A 17,698-nucleotide genomic window follows, 5' to 3' on the forward strand; every position below is an offset into this window, starting at 1 on the left:
TCACACACTCAATGGTAATACATCCCTTAAAGCAATAGGCCATGGGACACCAGAGGACCAACATTCAAACTGAGGAAATGCAGGACAAACAGGAGTGCATAATTATGAGGGGCACAGGGGGAGTGTTGCAGGGTAGGGAGGGGAGGAGACTGGGTTAGGGCTGGACTTGGTGAATGGGGAATGAAACTAAATGTACGCATGGCTTTGAATGTAAAACAAGCTCTTAAAAAAAAGTAGGAACTTGTGCATATATAATTTTGAATTTATGTGCATCAGGGGTGTGGGGTAGACTATATTAGCTTTCATCAAATTTGTTTTGGGTTCCTTCACCTCCAAAAGGGCATTATCCTCCAGAGTTGGAATAAAATGTGGGTGAAATGGGAACACCAAGACTCTAAGTGCAAATGTGGGATCAGGCCACAAAAGCTAAGGTGAAATTTTACCGTAACATTGCCCTTGTGTGGTTTAGTTTCATGGCAGAGGGACTTCATGCCCTGCCTGACCCAGGCTGGCTAGTTCATCTCTGAGGAAAGGAGGTACCAGTTGGAATATTCCAGAAAAGAACCATGCAGTGCATCCAAGAGCATGAATGAATGTTATTAGGAAAGATGTTGAGTGTGCTTGTATCTTTGAGGCTGGAGCAGGGGATAGCACCGACAGGTTCAGGGTTAAGGGTAAGCAGAAAATGCTGCAGGGTGATCTCTGGGCAAATTATCGGCCTCTTCAGCTTGCTAGTGCAGTGGAAGGCTGGACTCAGGCACACTGAGATTGGATCACCTGTTAGATTTCTTCCTAGCTTGAAGAGAAGTGAGCTTGCACAGATATTTGGCCTCTCGGAGCCATGGGTTCCCCATCTGAACTGCAGGAATAATCATAAATGTAATTCATGTGGGGCGATACGAGCTAATTTGCTTTTTTAAGACTCTATTTTGTTCAGAGAGGATTTAAAGCAGTGTTTAGAGAATAAAAAGACATAAAGACAGAGACTCTAACGCAAGGCCTAGCATCTTCCCTCCTTTCTACACATCATTCCCCCAGCCATCCATTAACCCTCTCATTTATCCAACTGTTCACCATACTTTCATCCATCTATCTATTTAGACTTCACCTCTTCATCCATCCACCTATCCACTCATCCTTCCACCCACCCACCATCCATCCATCCTTAACATTTTTTGAGCACATACTGTATATCAGTCACTCTGCTGGCTGACTGGGTTGCCTTAGGTTCTGGGAGACCAGGACAGCTATGGTTCCTGTGTGCGTGAAACTTACAAACAATTAAGAACCAAATAAATGTCTTCCCTTTCTTCTTTTCTCCCTTTCTGCCCTTCTATTGATCTTGTATTCTATTTTCTCTTTCTTGTTTCCTTCCTCAGATCATATTTAGGGGAAGAAATGACTCCACCATGAGGTAGTGGGAAAATGCCAAAGTCATCGTGGGTCCAGCTTCCTGTAGGGAGACTCTTGACCTTGATAGAGATTGCAGCGGTCAATGGCCCTGGGGAGCCCCACATGCTGAAAATTAAGTATTTGTTTGAGCCACTGTGAGGGGTTAGAAAGGGTCCCTAAATCTAGCACCAAGTCTAACTATGTACCGACACCTAGGTGGGGCAGGTAAATACCGTGTCTCTTCAGTTCCTAGCGCCAGTGACCCCATCTAGTCTTTGATGCCTGAAAGCCACCAAGTGAAGTGTATTTCTTGAGCTTAAGGCTTTGATCCCTGTGAAAATGAAAATCCCTGTGGGAGGGTCACAGTTTAAACTGGTACCAGTTATTTACACTTGGTTGTGAATGAATATCACTTTTTTTTTTTTTTTTAATGGAATAAATCAACAAGTATTTACTAAGCCTGCCTGGGAATTGATTGCAGGTGGGAGCTGCCATTGCCAATTGCATGTCTGAAGAAAGCCCTGGACAGGAGTCAGGAGGAGCTTTCCATTGTGGTCCCTGCTTGGCCACTTCTGTGGCTGCTGAGTCTTCTGTAGGCTGCTCCCTTTCTGGGCCTCTGGAACTAACTAGATGATCTCAAGGCTGCTCCCAGGCCTCTGAAGAAGGGACAGAAAGGCGGCATGGAGGGCTGGGGCAGGGCCAGTTTCCTGAGCAGTTGTACAGGGCCCGGCCTTTTAGAAAAGCCCAGGCTGGGCTTAATGATTTCTTGTTGCCATCTTGAAAGTCTTGATAATTTTCCAACATGGGGACCCCACATTTCCATTTTGCACCGGCCCCCGCAAATTATGTAGCCAGTCGTGGTAGAGGGGAGGGGACTGAAGTCCAGGGAAGGGGACTAGAGGACAAACACCACTCACTTGAAAAGCTTGCCTCCAGCTGCTGCTGTTTCCCACCCACCCTTCCCAGTCCAGCTCCAGACTTGCCTCCTTGAGGAAACGGTTTCCGAACAAGCCCACCTGCCCCCGTCACTCAACTGCTCCTCAGCCAGCCTGCAGACAACAGACTACATGCGGCAAATACTTTGCTTGTTTGTGGTGCTAGGTTGGAGATTTGGGTGGTTTCAAGCTTTCCTACCCATTTCCTTGCTAGCATCTCTGGAGATACCTCTTCCGGTCTCCCCTGTCCCTCTGCATGGTGGTAAAAGTATGGACTGGTATGTGTTTGAGTTCTGACTTTACCACTTATAGCTGTGTGACACAGGAAAGATGACAACCTCTCAGGGCCTCAGGGTGCCTGCCTCCCACTGCCTCCCTGCATTGCTAAGAGAATAGAGTGAGTCACGGATGTAAGGCGCTCAGCATACAGTAGGTGCTAAATAAATAAAAGGGTCTTAACTCAGAGTCTAGTACTTCCTCATCTTAAAAATGGAGAAATCACTCTACCTCAAAGTGGAAGGCTTAACCACATTTAGATACATTATCAACTAAAAATATCCAGAGTTGACAGTCCGCGGACCCCCGGGCAGTTACCCCCACCCTCCGTCAGACTGAGCTCCGTGCGCAGCGGGAGACTGGCCGGCAGAGCCGTCATCTCTGGGGCAATCGTGGTGCCTTGTGAGTTTCTAGCCTCTGTTGAACCCTTTTGAGGTTTGAGTTACATTTTCACTTGGCAGAGCCTTGTTCTCTGATTCAAAGAGAAAAGCTGTCAGAGAAAGAGAGAGAGAGGGATAGGAAGAGAAGAGAAAGGGGGTGGAGAGGGTGTTAAAAAAGGCTCCCACAGCTTCTCGGACTTGGAATGGCTCTGTGGAGACCAGGCGGGATGCATGCAAATCAGAAACACATGCACGAGACTTCCCTCACTGCACACGCAGCTCCGGAATGAAGGCGCCAAGCCCCTCTCATGCAGCCTCAGGAAGGTCTGGGCTAAGGCTGTGGAAGGAGGCATGGACACTCAGCCTGCACCTGCGTCCTCTTGTCCTGTCCTGGTGAAGGAGAGAAGATGGGTGCAGTGGCTGGTGCTAGAGCTCTACTTTTGGGCTCTGGAAGGTCTTGAAACCTGGTGCCTAAGTATCTAGATCAGGAGGCCAGGGGGAGATTTAGGGGAGAATTTACAGTGTAGATCCCAGGGTGGGGCAAGCGGTTTGTGATGGGCTGCTAACCTAAACCTTGGTGGTTGGAACGCATCCCGTTCCTCAGAAGAACGCCTGGCGGTCGCCTTCTATAAAGAGTACAGCCAAGAAAACCCTATGGCTCATGGTTCTACCCTGTAACGTGTAGGGAACCAACTCAACAGCAATGGGTTTGGTTTGATTGTTTGGTTTTTATCTGACTGTGTGGGCAGAGGAAAGAGCACAGGCTTTAAAGTCAGACAGATTTAGGTTAGCATCCTTGCTATGTCCTCAGTAGCTGTGTGACTTTGGGTAAGTTACTTAAGCTCTCTGTGCCTGGATTTTCCAATCTAAAATACAAGGACCATGATCACTATCTCAACAGGCTTTTGTGAGGGTGAAATAAAATTTTGTGTTTTGTTTATTTAAAGACAGATTAATTTGCTCCTATATATTTCTCTTCTTTCCAGAAAGGATGTGAGACAGCTCCCTAAAAGAGATACAGTCCATCAAAGAAATCATGACACAAGGAAAATAAAAGCTGATCAGAAATATGAAATCAGGGCAGTGTGAATATGCAATCACACCTAGTAGGGATTCATGCACAATTATTGAAATTGGGAAAGGGACCCAAGGACAAATACTACTCACTGGCGAAGATTGAGTATTTGTCTCTGAGCTTCTGGTTGGCCAAAGCAAAGAGGAAAATATCACTTGTAATATATTACAGATTGCCAGTTTTCTTCCACGGAGCAGCTGGGTGGATTTGTACCATTGACCTTTTGGTTAGCAGTTGAGCACTTAACCATTGTGCCAGCAAGGCTATACACACACACACACACACACACACTGTACCAGTTTCTCAGGAGAGAAACTTTCCGTAGTACTTAGATATCAGCCATGTTCCCCAGTGGTCCTCTTACAGGGGTCACTGGTTGGGAATACATGGGCAGCAACTACATGTGGCATTGAACCATACCTGTTACACTGCCTGTCACTTTAAGGCATGCGGGATGTACACAATGTGCTTACCTCAGATCCTAGCACATAGTAGGTACTCTCTCTGATGGGTTGCACATAGAGTTTGGGGGTGATTCTCATTGCAGGAGAATAGCTGGTGGTCTAGTGTAGCTTTTATCCTACTTCCCATTACCTGTGCCTGAATTTCATCTCCTGAAAACCCAACATACATGTCTCTCTGCTGGTCTGGAGCCTTTGTGGGGCACTTCTCGGTGCCTCTGAGATGGAGCCCTGCTCCTGGAACTTGGCATGCTTGGCTCAGCGACGTCCCACCGACTCTGGGTTCTGTCTGCGGGAGAAAACTTGTGGGCAATCTCTAAGAACTCCAGCCTGGCTCCCTCCTGCCTTCCTCTCTTTGTTTCTCCTTCCTGGGCGAATGAAAGGCAGAGTGAATGAAGGTTTCCATTCTGATGGGAAAACTCACTCTGGCCCTGTAATGAGCTAGAATAATTGATTTGTCGATGAAAACCGAGCCTGTGGAATTGATGCTTAGTGTCAAAACAGTCCTGATCACTTTGGTACCGATTCATTGTCGCTGGAGGGAGGCGGTTAGGCGGGAGCCCAGAGAGAAAGGAGAAGGCTTCAGTGGAAACATAAAAAGATTTGATTGTACTAAAGCTCCCCAGCGTGGCATTACTCTGTTGGGATCTGATTTCAGCACTCTGGATCGAAGGTCTCGGCTAATATTTTCGTTCTCCCCTTTCTCATGAGGGTAGAAATAACTTGGCAATTGCCCTGTTGCAGCTACTGTTTGAATGTGGATATTAATTTAATCTGGAGTTCTGTTACTCTTTAAATATTTAGGGGTTTGGCTGAAGCTTTTGTGTTCCTAGGATGAGATCGACAGTGAAAAATGGAATCGGAATGTTTCTACTCATTTCAGAAAGGAAAAGGAATCCTACTCCCCACCCCACCCCCGCATGCCACCCCACCACCTGCTTTCATTCTCTTGTCTTCTGACTGTAGCTTCTGATGAGAATGGAGAGTTATTTTGACATATATGGACAGAGACCATGGAGTGGAGTGCAAAGAAGCTGTATTGTAGAATCAGATCTGGAAGAATGTTCAAATCTGGCTCCTTCAACAGGGGAACTCACCCATGTGACCTTGGGTACATGTTTAACAGCTCTGTCTCCTCACCTGGAAATTGGGGCTATGAACACCTACCCCACAGAGCTGATATAAAAATGAAATGAGATATAAAGTACATGTATAGCAATCACATAGTACTATTATTATTTTGTAAAGATGCCATTGACTTAAAACATGATACTCCCAAAGCTCTCATGCAGACCTCCAACACAGTATGTATCTCGTGGGATGAACCTACTACTTTTGGAGCGACATGTTGTCTTTTTATCTTAATGAGTTTGTTGCAAATCAGAGAAGACTGAGGAGTTAGGCCCTGTCCTGTTGTTACCTACAGAACAGGCAGAGAGAAAGGAGTGGTTGAGTTATTCAGTGAGCCAAGTGCCACCATCGGATTCTCTCATTTCATCTTTCTAACAGTTAGTTCTAGGAGGTAGGGCATATGTTCTCACTTGAAAGATGAGAAAACAAACTCATACTTTAAGTCACTTGTCTCAGGTCATGCAGCAAATCAGAGTCTAGTTCTGGTCTGATTGCCTCTATATTTGAAGTTCTCTCACCCTGACTAGATGCCACTCATGGCTTCTGGTATTGGTGGGAGAAGGGTGAGGGTCTTCTCCATCTCCACTTGGAGACCGGCACTAGTAATTCTCATTGTTCTATTGTTGGCTTCTTTCCTAGATATTTATTAACATTCTACTCTGTGCCAGGCTTTCCAGGATGGTGCACATGGTTACCATGCTCCAACCTAAAGACTAGAAGCTCAAGGCCACTCAGAGGTGCTTTGGTAGAAAGGCCTGGTGGTCTGCTTCTGAAGAATCAGCTGCTGGAAACGCTGTGCAGCAGAGGTCTACCCTGAGACACACGAGTTGGAATAAATTCCACAATAACTGGTACTGATAATCTGTGCCAAGCACTGTGGGGAGTAATGAGAAGCAAGGCAGAGCCCCACTCAAAAAGAAACAGAAAGAGGGAAACTTTGGGAAGAAGTGTTAAGAGCTTTTCTTTTGTCCCTTAGGTGTAGTCACACTGACAGTCATAGGGATGAGACTATGCCCATGGGTTTTAGGTGCTGTCAAGTCGATTCCAACTCATAGCAACACTATAGGGCAGAGCAGAACTGCTCCATAGGGTTCCCAAGGCTGTAAATCTTCACAGATGCAGATCACCAGCTCTTTCTCACATGGAGCTACTGGGTAGGTATGAACCGCCACTTTTCAGTTAGTACCTGAGTGCTTGACCCTTGTGTCACCAAGGCTCCTTGCACACAGGAGGCATGCAATAAGTGTTGTCTGAATGAATAAAATCTCTCTCCCCTATAGTCAGGTCCCAATTGCCAGAAATCTCACTTTGTATGTCCCTGGAATTAATGCACTGTGTCTTCAGTACCCAGGCGGCTAGAAGATGGAAGATTGCCCATCCAGGAGCCTTGCTCCATATGCAAACCTTAGCTGGTTGCCAATGAATGACAATGTTTTCTCCTGTAAAATTGAAAACAAAAAAGCACCTTAGCCACGTGTGCCAGAGGAAGTGGATTCAGTCTGAGTAATAACTGGAGCAACGATGGCTAGAGGCTGTTAAGTGTTGACTCCAGGCTTAGTCATATCTACAGGCTCATTTAATCCTCACGACTACTGATGGGGTGGGTACTATTACTATCCCAATGTGTTGCTGTTAGATGTCATTGTGTCACTTCTGATCATAGTGACCCTACATACAACAGAAGGAAACACGATTCAGTTCTGCACCATCCTCACAAACTTTGCCATGCTTGAGCCCCTTGTAGCCACTGTGTCAATCCGTCTCATTGAAGGTATGCTTCTTTTCTGCTGACTCTCTACTTTACCAAGCATGAGAGCCTTCTAGGGACTAGTTTCTCCTGATAATATGTCCAAAGCATGTGAGGTGAAGGGCTGTTATCCTTGCTTCCAAGAAGCATTCTGGCTGTATTTCTTCCAAGACAAATTTGTTCACTCTTCTTGCAGTCCATGGTATATTCAATATTCTTCATTGACACTACAATTTAAAGGAATCAATTCTTCTTTGGTCTTATTTATCGTCCAGCTTTCACATGCATATAAGGCAACTGAAAATACTATGGCTTGGGTCAGTCACATCTTAGTCCTCAAAGTGACAGCTTTGCTTTCTAACACCATTCATCTGTCTAGTTTGTCATACTGTGGTGGAGTGCATGTTGCTATGATGTTGGAAGCTATGCCACTGGTATTTCAAATATCAGGAGGGTCACCCATGGTGGACAGGTTTCAGAACAACTTAGAGCTTCCTGACTAAGACAAACTGGGGAGGATAAACTGGTGATCTACTTCTGAAAAAATTAGCCAATGAAAATCTGAAGATTTCCAGTGTACAGATGAGGAAACTGAGGCACAGCAAAGTTACCAATCTAGATAGCTGAGGACAGAGAAGGAGTGGGTAAGGACAACTTTAAGCCATGCCACAGGGGGAGCTTGATGAGAGCAAGACCCTGGGAGAGTGAGGCATCAGGTACCTGGGTTGGAAGGTGCATTACCTGGTGTCAGGAAGGGGGACAGGAGCATGAAACTGTCCAATGTGTCCATCCGGATCCGGCACACCTTTCCCTGCATTGGCCCCACACCTGCCCAACCCTCTCTTCTTCCCTCTGGCAGCTCCGAGGAGTTCTCTGTGGCTGAAGCCACGTTTCTTGGGTCCATTGGGCATCTTTAGGACTTCTGACGAGTTAACAGCCTCAGAGTGGCTATGTCGACATAGTTTGCTGGGAAAAGATTCTGCCATCTCTGCTTTTTCCTATTTTGTCAATTCTTCTACCCACTGGTTCTTATCATCTTCCTCTTTTGACTCATCTGTGTTTTCCATCTTCTTTCTCTTCTCTTCTCCCTCATAACTTAGTCCTCCTCCTCTTACCCATTCTCTTTTTCTTTTTGCTCCTTCTCCTCTTCCTATAGATTTAAAGAGTTGTCTTTTATTACACACACACACACACACACACACACAAGTAAATACATACTACATGAAGGAAGATGGGGTAATCTACTTCCGTAATGATACTGCCTCGGAAACCCAAGGAGGGGTCGCTATGAGTCGGGTCCGACTCAATGGCACATAACAACAACAACATATGTATATGTAGGTATACATTTATGACTGAAAGGTACATAATGATATGTGGCATAGTGCCTAAGGCACTTGACTGCTAACCAGAGGCTGGCCACCAGAGTGGCTACCAGCTACTCCTCGGAAGGAAGACTGGGCAATCTATTTCTGTAGGGATACCACCTTGGAAACCCAAGGAGGGGTCGCTATGAGTTAGAAACAACTCAACGGCAGTGAATAGCTCCCTGGGTGGTAAACAGTTTACCCTTGTCTACTAATCTAAAGGTTTGTGGTTTGAACCTACTCAGCAGCACCTTGGAAGAAAGGCCTGGTGACCTGCTTCCAGACAGATTACAGTCAAGAAAACCCTGTCAAGCAGTTCTGCTCTGTAACACATGGGGTTGCCTTGAGTCAGAACTGACTCATCAGAAACTTTTTTTTAAACTGTATATATATATATGCAGGTGTGTGTGTATTACGTATATATTGTTGTTAGGTGTAGTTGAGTCAGTTCTGACTCATACTGACCCTTTGTACAACAGAACAAAACACCCAGTCCCGTGCCATCCTCACAATCATTGCTATATTTGAGCTTATCATTGCAGCCACTGTGCCAATCCATCTCGTTGAGGGTCTTCCTCTTTTTGCTGATCCTCTCTCTATATACAAACATATATAGTATATATAGGTACACATGAGTTAAGGTTACTTAACTGTGTATTATATATGTATATGTGAATCATTATCTATCTACCTACCTACCTACCTACCTACCCTCTGCTAAGAGAATGGAGATACAGAAGGCCCAGGGTCAAAGTCTGGCCAGGGTTCCATTTGGAAGTTCAAGGGTAGGTAGCAGAATGGGTGGGGAAAGTACCTCAGGCACAAACTGTGCAAAAGCACAGGCTTTCAGTATCAGATCTTCCTTGGGCTACAGTCTTCTTTCTGACACTAAGTTGCTGTGTGACCCTGGGCAAATTACTTAATCTCTCTGTTTCTTCCTTATGGGGAAAATAAAATTTACAATCTCACACAGGAATATTTTGTTGTGGTGTGCCCTTGAATTTGTCTTGACTCATAGTAATCCTATATGACAGATTAGAACTGCCTCATGGGGTTTCCTAGGGTGTAGTCTTTACAGAATGAAGAATACTGAAAATATTATGGACTGCCAGAAGAAAGAACAGATCTGTCCTGGAAGAAGTATAGCCGGAATGCTCCTTACAAGTGAGAATGGTCAGCCTTCATCTCACCTACTTTGGTCATGTTGTCAGAATGGACCATTCCCTGGAGAAGGATATGAAGCTTGGTATGGTGGAGGGTCAGAGAAAAAGGGGAAGACCCTCAGTAAGGTGGATTGACACAGTGGCTGCAATGATGGGCTCAAGCACAGCAAGGATTGTGAGGCTGACACAGGACCGGGCAGTGTTTTGTTCTGTTGGACACAGGGTTGCTATGAGTTGCAATCGGCTGGATGGCACCTAACAACAGCAGCAACAACAGCAACAACTATCTTTACGGAGCATATTTCCCTCAGCAGGGCTGCTAGTGGGTTTGAACCTCTCACCTTCAATTACCAGCCAACTGCTTAGCTGTTGGGCCACCAGAGCCATTGTGATGCTCAAATAAGATGAAAGTATTTGGAACAATAGAAATGTAAGCCATTATTTTTATTATGTGTTTTATTCATGTCCTTCATCTGAAACAACTCTAGAACAATTGCATGTATGTATGAGGGTGGGGAGGGACAGATGACGGGACGAATGGTGGGGAGCCTTCTCTTCACAAAACAGGAGAGTGGTTTTCCATACTTGCTATCAGATTGCTCACCTTCACTGTCTAAGGAAATATTTTTAATTTTTCTTTTGACTCATACCTGGTTGAACATTCGTCTAAGTCTTAGTAATTTGTATAATTAAGACTAAACATATTTCTCTGTTTTCTAAGTATAAAATGATTTTGCATCATCACGTATGCTGTATCAAAACTCTGTCTTGTTGAAATGTGGATCTGCCCTAGTCTTGGGAGATAGAGAAATTATCCCAAATTGTTGGGTGTCCTTGACTCAGCTGTTTGCCTCTATTGAGCCTCAATTTCCCCTTCTAGAAGATGGGGATAGACAGTGCCCCTCTGCCTGCCTACTAGGGCTGTAGAGACATGAGGTCCCTAGAGTCAAACATGCTTCATGTATAAAGGGTATCCTGCCAGGGGGCTCAGGTTAGACCAGTAGACAGAGGAGGGGTTCCCTTGGTTAGAACAGTTTCTCTCTGGGGTCTGTCTCCTAGAGATTTAGTGTGATATTTTTTCTCACCTTCAGGAATCTGGCTAAACTCCAGGGCTGCCTATCATGAGCAGTCTTGTTTGCTTGCAATTTGCAGAGTAGCAAGGGGTAAAGGGCTAGCTTTGACTATTCAATCAGTTGGATAGGGGGCAGGGAGCTGCCTTGGGCTGGAGGTGTGGACTTTTCCTTTTAGGATTCAGGGCATTCATGTATGGGGTTTGGTGGAAGTATGCGTGCACACACAAGTGCAGTGGGGGTAGTGTCATACTCTTTTAGGTGACTACCTAATGCCAGCTGCCATCTTGCTAGATGTTCTCTTATTCTGTACTCAATCATTCAGCTTGGAGGCTTGATTTGCCCCATTCTGCAGAGGACACCACCGAGACTCAGAGAGGGTACAGATTTGTTCCCAGACATGTGATGAGCAGTATTTGCCCCTTGGTTTGTGGGACTCTGAAGCACAGGTAGGGTTAAAGGAGGGAGGAAGGAATGATTCCATGGGCAACAGGACGAACTTCTGAGGGTCTGAAGTTTCTCCTCCCTTCTTGCTCATTCCCTTAGGAAGATGGATTTGGAGAAGGGTGACAACATTGACCCCTGATTGTATCTATCAAGTGTCCTGGGATTTTGGAACTTAATATAAAGGGAGCACTGGTGGTGGAGTGCCTAAGGCACTTGACTGCTGACCAGAAGGCTGGAAGTTCAAGCCCACCAGCCACTCCTCGGAAGGAAGATGGGGCAATCTACTTCCATAGTGATACTGTCTTGGAAACCCAAGGAGAGGTTGCTGTGAGTTGGCTCTGACTCAATGGCAGTGAGTTTGGTGTTTTTGATATAAAGGGAGTGAGCCATTCAGGATGAGGTCTTCTATCCTTGGAGCTATGGATGATCATCCCTCCTAAGAACCAAGTGTTTTGGTTTGTTATGTCCCTGCTGGTCTTCTCCTTTGGCTTTCACAGGCTGTTGGTTCTTGTTTTGGGACATGGGTCCAGCACAATGGCCTTAGAATAAGGCAAGAAGACATATTGGCTGAGGGTAAAACTAGAGTGGACTTTAGGGTCTGACAAATCTAGGTTCAGTTCTTATTCTGTCACCTCCCAACTATGTGGCCTCAGGCAAACTGTGGCACACCTTTGAGAAAATGGGAATGATCATCTGTAAGAGTGTACTGATAGGAAGAATGAAGGAAGAGCCAAGGAGGGAGTCTGGCACAGAGTAGGAATAGCTCAGGAGATGCTGAGTGTGTCCTTTCTGGGGACCTTTTAGCAAAGGAAACCACTCCCTTCCCTGCCCAGAGAGTTAATAGGCAGAGACGCATTTCACAAACAGTAAATTTTGCTTGGGGGTAGAAAGGGGCGGGGGGAGTAAGAAAGGAAAAAAGAAAGAAGGCTGTATCTGCAAACGGTTAGTTATCACCAGAGTAGTGCTTACAGCCATCCTCACCAAATGGCTTCTGGGTGAGATTAAGCTTCAGTCACAGATCACGTCCTGCGGTGGAGGAGGGGGAGGGATATTCCTCACATCACCCTAAGCCCTGTACTGGGCCTGAAGGGTGGTGTGACCCCGTGTTTGAGAGGGGCCATGAGGCCCTGGCCTTGCCTGCTTCAGTGGAAGGCAGAGCCCCGGCTGGAGCTCTCTCCACCCAGCTATCTGGAGCTGAGGGACAGAGCCCACTTGGGCTTCCAGAGCCGTGGAACAGCTTCACGTTCATGGAGATGCCCATCTGTGGAGTGACACAGACACTTCTCCAGATTTTTCTTCTTAATTTTCTTTTAATTTTTATTGTGATTTGGGTGAAAGTGTACAGAGCAAGTTCATTTCTACACAGCAGTTCCTACACATTTTGTTTCATGTGTTTCATGACATTGACTGCAATCCTCACAGTGTAACAGCTCTCCTCACACTTACTCCCTGTAGTTACGTCTTCCCTGTGTCCTTTCCTATGCATTCCTGCACCCTGAGCTGTCTCCCCGTGCAAATACTGCCCTTCTGTTCTCCCATGATTGATTGTTGTAAGGAATATATCTACCTGGTATAAATGTCCACCCTATATGCCTATCTATTGTTTGGCTGGAAGCCACAGGAGTGAGTACAATTCCAGGCCTGAAGGGTAACTAAGAGCTATATAGTCTTGGGTGTCTCACCAGAGCAGTAAACCTGATTTCTTTTTTTTTTTTTTTTTATGATTTTGAGGGTTTTTTTCCACATCGTTCTCTCACTCTCTGGTGGTGTAGTGCCTCAGGCATTTGACTGCTAACCAGAAGGATGGCGGTTCAAACCCACCAGCCACTCCTTGGAAAGAAGATTGGGCAATCTACTTCTGTAGTGATACTGCCTCAGAAACCCAAGGAGGGGTTGCTATGAGTTGGATCCGACTTGATGGCAGTGAGTTTGGTTTGTTTTTTCTCTCACTCTATCCAGGATCTCCTGCACTGATCCCTTTCCTAGTTGTTGACAGTGATAATCAGGCACCATCTAGTTCTTCTGGCCTCATGGTGATATGGGCTGAGGTTTGCATGGTCCACTTGTCCCTTGGGCTAATTGTTTCCATGTGTCTTTGGTTTTCTTCCTTCTTCTTTGCAGTAGACAAGGAGAGACCCATTGTTTAATCTAGATGGCTGCTTGCAAGCTTTTAAGACTATAGTCGCTACTCACCAAAATAGGATGTAGAACAATGTTTTTGGGTAGTATGTTATGCCAATTGAGCTTGATACCCACTGTGACCATGATCCTGGGCCCACAGGCCCAACAACTCATTCCATCAAGGTGGTTGACTGTGCCTAAGAAGTTACCATAACTTTGCTCTGTTAGTTCTATTTATATGGACATTCTTATAGCACATATGAATACATATATAGAAATATCATCTGTCAACTTTATATATGGTCATGGGTATATTCTCTTTTGCCTAAATATACCTGATCATTCAGCCAGTCTACCCACCTATTTACCTGTAGATTGATGTTTGTTATCAGTGGTTATGTAGTATTGTATGTGTAAAAGTGTTTCTTTCTGTTGTCTGTACCTCTTGTGCAACTCTCTGTCTTCCTTTTCCTTAGTGTTATTGTGTTGATCACTTGCTTTTGGTATATTGACTTTCTCTTCACCCAAATCTTATTTATTTTCAATCAAACTTCCTATACCGACACTTGGGCTCCATTCAACCGCTTAAAAATATTTACTAGCAAATAAACATGTAGACAAAGATTTGCCCTTATGTGTTTTTAAGAGTAAGTACCAGCTATATTGCTCATCTCCTTATAGTGCCCTGACTTGTGCTCTGAGCTGAGTGACTTCTCTGTGGATATATGAGTCTCCTTCCTGACCTTCCCCTCAGGGCAGATAAGAGGTTGGGCCCTTGTGGCGAAAAGATAAAACAATTTTGCTACCATAAAGGAAAGACAACTTAAAATCTCTGATTTGTATCGAAAAGTAATCTAGACCCCAAAACCAAAACCCAAAAAAACTGTTTGCCCTCAAGTTGCTTCTGTCTTATCGCAACCCTATTGGATAGAGTTGTTGTTGTTGTTAAGTGCCGTCGAGTCAGACCCGACTCATAGCAACCCCTCCTTGGGTTTCTGAGGTCGTATCACTATGGAAGTAGATTTCCCAACCTTCCTTCTAAGGAGTGTCTGGTGGGTTTGAACCACCAGCCTTCTGGTTAACAGTCAAGTGCGTTAGTTACTATGCTACCAGAGTAGACTGGCCAATATGATTTTCAAGGCTGCAATCTTTGTGGAAGCAGGCTGCCACTTCTTTCTTCCATGGAACAGCTGGTGGGTTTGAACCCCTGACCTTTTGATTAGCAGCCAAGAACTTAACCACTGCACCACCAGGCCTCCTTAACATAGCTCCCAACCTAAACCAAACCCACTGCCATGGGAGTTTCCAAGGCTGTGAACTTTATAGAAGTCTTTTTCCCATGGAGTGGCTGATGGATTCAAATCATCAACCTTATAGTTGGCAGCCAAACACTTTAATCACTGTGGCACCAGGGCTCCTTAACATAGCCCCCAGATCCCAGAAATATATTCCTGTTTCCCTATCCTCTCATTGACTCTGCTCCTAACTCCTGGCACTTGATAGCCAGCCCAGCAATCTGGCAGCTCACTTCTGAGGAGCAAGTCAGGGGTCACAACTGCTTCTCTCACCCATTTTCCTGCCGGAGAGGACTTTGAGGAGGGGTTAGGAATGGAGAAGGCAGAGTTAGAATGCCGGTGAGGAGGCAAGGAAAGGCTTCAGCCCCTCTCAATTACAAGAGGGTAATTGAGGCCTTAAGTTACACAAAACACAATTGCACATATCACACACACACTTCCATACACACACATTCCCACACAACAGCTATGGTAGTGGTTAGCATTCCTTGGTTGCAAGCAACAGATACTGACTGGCTGATTTAAGTGTAAAAGAGAATTTACCGGAGGAATTAAGAGGGGCTCCTAGGAGAAAAGGCTGAAAACCCAGGCCTGGAAAAGTCAGGGACTGGCAGAAGCTTCCAAGGAGTGGTTTTTGACTCTGTACCAAAATTAATGAACATACTACATGGTATGGGCAAAGGTAGTTGGAACACTGCCTTGTGTTTGGAAATCTAGTGTTGAGACTGTGCACTGACTGTGATTTCTCTCAAATACACACACACACACCTATATGCATATATGCGTGCATTTAAGGGCACACAATTGAGGGCTGATCATTCACATGCAAAATTCTTTTTCAGTAGCTGGGAAGGCAGTGGAGAGGCCACAGAGGCAGGCAGAACTGGCTGGAAAGCTGCAGCTCAACCACTCGATAGTAGCGTGATATGTCATGTAATCTCTTACCTTGGTTACTTCATCTGTAAAATGGAGCAAATAACACCTTCCTCAGTGGCCATCAAGAGTAAATGTGATCATGTGTAAGCGGTTGATGCTGTTACTTGCCCACTTGTTACCCATACACCTCTATTCCTTACTAATAGAATATTGACTTTGTTCCAAGAGGTAATGGGCCCACTTAATGTTCATCGCTTCACATTGCCTTGTAGGTAAGCATTGTTTGATAATCCATCTCTTGCCAATGAGTTGTAAGGAAAGTCAAGTCACTGGGTAGAGGTTATGGAAATGCTTGTTTAAGGGGGAAGTAGTGGCTGATATATACATTTCTCCTTCCTTTTCCTTTCTCTTTAGATGAAACGCCAGAAGGTAGAGCATCAATCTGGTGAACATGTGGACAAGAGCCACATCCTAGGAACAGATGAGCAGGAAGACAATTGAGCCTTGGTCTCCAAGGTAGATTGTACTGTTTGTTCAAAAATATTCATAGACCTTCTCCACAGGACCCCTCCCTGCTCCCTTCTACCCTATTCACATCAACCTTGGCCATGTGACTTGTATTGGCCAGCGAAATATGAGCAGAGTGACATATGCTTGAAAAGCAGTTTAGTGGGATTCCATTGTTTCACCATTGTTCTTTTCACTTTGCCATGATGCTACAAGTCCTAAGTAGGAGCTAGCAGCTCCTTCAAGCTGGATCTAAGAAAAGATAATGTGGAGCAGAGCTGCAGTTGACCTGTGAAGGTACAAGAAATAAACTTTGAAGTTATAAGCTGCTAAGATTTGGGGGCTATTTGTTGGGGTATCATAACTCAGGGAAAGCTGACTAACAGCATCCCTGAAACACTGCAGGCCTGCCACATTAACCCTGACTGTCTCCATTCAGACTTCTTGCTATGTGAGAAGTACAAACTCCTATTTGGTTAAGCCACTGTGGTTGGACTGCTAGTATGTGAGGCTATGGTAATCCTATCCGATATAGTGAAAGTACAGAGAACATATGAACTTACAATAAATGGTAGCTGTTATTAGAGTAATAAACAGATAGATATTATTAAAAACACTTGTGCAAATCTGCATTTATGAACTAGGAAAATTGAAGGAAGATTTTAAAGAGGAGATTCTGTTTAGTTAATAACCCAATTAACTCGTGTATTTTTATAGAAAAAACTGGTCACTACATAAGTGTATAAAGCCAAAGTGAATATTTCCCCTTGCCATCTCCTAATACCTCTCTCCAGGGATAACCTTAAAACAATATCAGCTGTAAACCTTTTCTATGCATCAGGTCCAGGACTCAGGAAAGGCGAGGGAGGTTCCTGGGGTACAATCTTAAGGGGGCTTCATGCTCAGGCTCAGGCAAGCACAGGGTGCCTCCTTAAATTTCACTCCTGATATGTCTTGCTGGGCTAATGGTAGTGCTGGCCTCACCATGAATTGCATATATTTATTTATAACCAAAAACCAAACCAAACTCACTGCCATCAAGTTGGATCTGACTCACAGTGATCCCCACCTTGAGTTACCCAGGGGGTATCTCTACGGAAGTAGATTGCCCAACCTTCCTTTATTAATATGGGCACTTAAATAGCTCTTTTTCTTTAATGAAATCATTTATATTTTACTGTGACTTGCTTTTTTAAAAAAACAAAACAAAACAAACAAAAAACTCAACAATGGAATAGGACTATTCTTTTGTGTTAACTCCTAAAATCTATCTCAAATTTTTAATTGTTGTTGTTGTTGTTGTTACGTGCCGTCAAGTCAGACCTGACTCATAGCGACCCCTCCTTGGGTTTCTGAGGCAGTATCACTACGGAAGTAGATTGCCCCATCTTCCTTCCGAGGAGAGGCTGGTGGGTTTGAACCTCCAGCCTTCTGGTGAGCAGTCAAGTGCCTTAG

This window comes from Orycteropus afer, unplaced genomic scaffold, assembly GCF_000298275.1.
Source record: "Orycteropus afer afer isolate SDZICR_OR568_19922 unplaced genomic scaffold, OryAfe1.0 scaffold00249, whole genome shotgun sequence".
In the NCBI taxonomy this organism is placed as follows: Eukaryota; Metazoa; Chordata; class Mammalia; order Tubulidentata; family Orycteropodidae; genus Orycteropus; species Orycteropus afer.